This window comes from Elaeis guineensis, chromosome 4 (assembly GCF_000442705.2).
Source record: "Elaeis guineensis isolate ETL-2024a chromosome 4, EG11, whole genome shotgun sequence".
NCBI classification, from domain to species: Eukaryota; Viridiplantae; Streptophyta; class Magnoliopsida; order Arecales; family Arecaceae; genus Elaeis; species Elaeis guineensis.
Window position 1 is genome coordinate 119,630,210 of NC_025996.2, and position 4,644 is coordinate 119,634,853.

Sequence of the window (4,644 nt, forward strand, 5' to 3'; positions counted from 1 at the left end):
CTCCAACCTGGGTTATATGTGGGTGCATAAGGATTGTTCAATGGTCCTTGATAGGTGGCATTCACCTGTGTACACTCATTCGAGTAGGAACATTCTTCTAAGACATGGTCTGGTGCATTGCACCCTTTACACATGGGTGCAGATATTTGATTTACATTGGCTGGTCTCTGTAATTCTAAGGCTTCCAATCTACGTGTTAAGGTTGCAATCTTGGCCTCTGATGCTAGGGTTGGTTGAATTTGATGCATTCCTCCTCTTGAAGGTGTAGCTTTATCAGGTTCCCTAGTTGTTTCCCACTGTAAATTTTTCTCGGCTAGGTCTTCTAAGAATTGCCAAGCTTCAGTAGTTTCTTTGTCCATAAATTGGCCTTGGCACATGGACTCTAGCATGGTTCTTGAGTTTGAATCTAACCCCTCATAGATGATCTGGCATAGTCTCCAAGTTTCTATTCCATGGTGTGGGCATTGGGTCAAAAGATTCTTGAAACGATCAAAGTACTTCCAAAATGATTCACCAGCTAGTTGGTAAAATTGATTTATTTCATTCCTAATCCTAGCTGTTTTATGATGGGGGAAATATTTTTTTAAAAATGTTCTCACAAAGCCCTCCCAGGTAGTGACAGAATAGTTTGGCAGACTATAAAGCCACTTCTTAGCATTGTCCTTAAGGGCAAAGTTGATTAATCTAAGTTTGACCTCATCCTCTGTTAATTGCAGTTTCATGGTTGCACATACCTCCTCAAATTCTCTAATAAATATATAAGCATCCTCTAATCCTATGAATTTTGGAAGCATATTTATGATTTGAGGTTTGATTTCAAAATTGTTAGCTGTGGGTTGTGGCAACCTGATACAAGATGGTTGGATGGAGCCAACTGGATAACACAAATCTTTAAGGGTCATGGGTTGGATTGGTTCAGCCATTGGAACAACAGGAATTGACTCAATTCTAACTAGACGACCTGACACTCTTCTCCACACACGAAGTGTACGATTCTCGATATTTATACAATTTTTTTTTTTTAATAAAATTTTTATGTATAAGGAAAAGAAAGAAAAGAGAAAAAGTTCTAAAGAGAAGATCCTAAGGAGTCCTAAATCTAAAGAAAAGTAACCAAATTAATTTAAATTTTAAATTTTTTTTTTTTTCAAACAAGTGAATCAATAAATTAAACTCAATCTATCCTAGGGTTAACCTAAATCTAGACAGCTCTTAACTGTTCCAAGATGACCCTTCAAACCTTCCAAGTGGAGATTGATCAACTAGTTAGCCAGGTAAGTATAAGAGGTGGGAGGTTCACTCATCGTTGCCTTTCTAGACACCAAACGAGTTGGCCAGGCCAGCAACTGAACCAATTTAACAAACCACCCTCAGGGACTTGCCTAGACACCAACTAATCAAACAACTCAAACTTGGTAGAACTCTTAGGGTTCCTTGTCCTATTGAGCTCGAATTCCTTAAGGTTGACGTCTAATTGATTTTAAGATTAAAAGTCTAGGTAATGCAATATGATGGAGATGGTTTTTGGGCTAAGGAAGGGTAATGAAATCCCCACCTTATCTTGTTAATGGGTTGATGCCCTTAGATTAATTATGAAAATGCAAATACAAATAAACAAGATGACCAAGAATGTAAAAGATTTTAATTTAGAATTTTTTTTTTATTTTGATATTTTACTTCACGATTATGAAATGTCTTTTGTTTTGTTTTATATTTTTTTTTTTTTTTGTGATTAAGTAAATTTAAATGATTAGGTCTAAAAGCAAAAGTAATTAACTAAAAATAATAAAAGAGAAATTAGAAGCGTACCTGAGTTTTCCAGCAATCACCAACTAAATATAGAAACCTAAAGAAAAAAGAAAGAGAGTTATAACGCACGAAGAACAAATATTTGAAAATAATTTAAAACGCCAAATCCCCGGCAACGGCGCCAAAAACTTGATGTTCAAATCTTAAAATTTGTAAATAAAACCGCAAGCGCACGGTGTGCAGAGTAGCACGACCAGCGAGTACGGGTCGATCCCACAGAGACTTGGTTTTAAAAATGATTTTCAAATCTATGCTCAAGTGAGCTTTAACAAAAATCGAAAGTCGAAAGTTATTTGCTAAAGACAATAAGACTAAGGATCTAGGGTTTTTGAATCCACTAGATCTAGATTAGGGAATTCTACCTAGAATTCTTCTTAATGATCATAACGACTACTCCTCTTGTCTTTCCCAAGCATAGATTATGAAGGGACTAAGGCCCAACGATAACCCATCAAGATTCTTTACAGGGGAGTAATAACTAGGATCCCTTAGGGTTTTCTCCTCCTATGCACTGAATCAAGCATGAACTATGAAGGGACTCTGACCCAACTATAGTTCATCAAAAATTCTTGGCAAAAGAGGAAGAAAAAGAAATCCTAAGAAAAAGAAAGAACCCTATGTAAAATCCCTACTCATGATCTAGCTTCATCGCAAACCCTAGAAGGGATGCTTAGCTAGACATGATCTAAATCTACTTGCAAAATTTAAATACAGAAAAATAAACTACCCTAATTTCATAAATTAAACTATCCTAATTGCATAAATTTAAACTGCATAATTTAAACTAACCTAATTGCATAAAATTAAATTGCATAAATTAAACTATCCTAATTGCAAGAAAAATAAATTGCATAATGTAAAGAGATGAAATTGCATAAAAATAAGATTTTATATATAAAAAAAAAAATTTATTACAAAAACCTCAAAGCTCGAGGCTTGAAAAGAGAGCTAAAAACCCCACTATCTAGGGTTACAAGCTTGATCGGAAGGAAGAATACATAAAACAAGGGCCTTTGGGGGCTTTTTATAGGCATTTGGGGGTTATAAGGTTTTCAAAACTTCCGATGTGGGACTAAGAGGTTTTAGGGGGTTTATGGTGCGCCGATGGGTCCATGGTCCATGCGCCTGTTGCTGTGGACCAGGCGGCTAACCAGATCACCAAATCAGTTGATTTTTGACCAATTTTGATCTGATTTGACTCGGGTTTGACCCAATTGAGTCTTCTTTCTTCATTCTTCAATTCCTGGGTCAATTTAACTCCGTTTTGCATAAAATTTGCGCCGTTGGAATCCTCTTTTCTTGTTCTTTCTATTGATGATCTCTTCTTCTACAAAATATAATAACAAGTATCAATTTCTTAATAAAGTTAGATAATTTAGATATTAATTGATACTTTTTATGTCAATTTGTGACATAAATCAACGTTGCAGGGCCTCTCCCCCCATCCGATCTAAGGAGAATCGGGCCTTCGATTTTGTCCACATTAGGGTTTATTTTTGTTGCCCGAGGGGGTCGTCCCCTGTCGTTGCAAGTCCGTGCCAAAAAGGAAAAGATGTGTAGGTCTGAAAGGAATTTTGATTTAAAATAGAGTCGTTCGTTATACATTTACAAGTTTTCAAATCCTAGCACTGTGGAAGGTCTGCTCCCTGTCGAGGTCCTCCAGAGATGGAGTTGATGATCCCGATTGGAGGCCGATCTCTGGGCTGCTCTTCCCTCCTTGGCGGCTCAGGCTGCGATAGGGCTCTTGGCCGATCTTCTCTACCCTCAGGCCGGCGTCGAATGAATCTGTCGAGCCGATCTTGTCGGATGAGCTCCTCGATCTCATCTCGAAGCTGGATGCATTTCTCCGTGTCGTGGCCGTGGTCACGATGGTAGAGGCAGAACTTGTTTGGATTGCATTTCTCGGGGTGCGTGCGCATCCTCTCTGGCCTAGGGAGCTGCTCTCTGACCTCCATCAGCACCTGGGTTTTCGATGCGTTGCGGGGGGCATAGTTGCGAAATCTTCCTGGGGGAGAGCCCCGTCGAGCCCGACGATCCGGGCTTCCCTGCCTGCATACCCAGAGAAGAGTCTGGACATGCTTGTGCCCGGGAGGAGTTCGAGAATGTGGCCGAGCTTCTCTCGGCCCTTTTTCGACTGCGGGCTTACTCGAGTCTCCCGCCTGCCGCTCTCTCGCGACCTTTTCATCCTTCATTTTGAAGGCTTCTTTAGCTCGAGCGTACCTTTGGGCCCGGGCCAATAGATCAGCAAAATTCCTGGGGTACTTCTTTTCCAGGAAGAACAAAAGGTCGTTCTTCTGAAGGCCACCCTTCAGAGCGGCCATCGCTACCGACTGGTCCAAGTTCCAGACCTCCAGCGCGGCGACATTGAAATGGTTGATGTAGGCCCGAATGGACTCCCCCTCCCTCTGCTTGATGTTGATGAGGGACTCCGAACCCTTCCAGGGACGTCGGCTGCTAACGAAATGAGCCATGAACTGGTGGCTCATCTGATCAAAGAAAAAAATATTACCCGACTTCAGTGTCGAGTACCAGTTTCTCGCCGTGCCCTTCAAGGTGGATGGGAAGGCTCGGCACAGGATGGCATCGGACGCGCCATGAAGCAGCATCATTGTCCGGAAGGCCTCCAGATGATCAACCGGGTCTGAAGTCCCGTCGTAGCTTTCAAATTGAGGGAGCTTGAAGTTTGGCGGGATCGGTTCCTGCATGATCATTTGAGAAAAGGGAGGGTCAGTACAAATGTCCTCACTATAAGCGGGGGGAGCATGGCAGAGTTCTTCGATCCGTCAGTTCATCTCCTGGGGCCTTCGGTCCAAGAAATCCTCTCGACTACGGGTC

General features: G+C 41.2%; 1 non-coding gene across 1 annotated transcript; it reads left to right on the forward strand.

Annotated features, from left to right (window-relative positions):
* Positions 1-447: 447 nt before the first annotated feature.
* Positions 448-554, forward strand: LOC140857636 (small nucleolar RNA R71). The gene has a single exon (XR_012141128.1). It is a non-coding gene; the product is annotated as a small nucleolar RNA R71 (small nucleolar RNA).
* Positions 555-4,644: the final 4,090 nt, after the last annotated feature.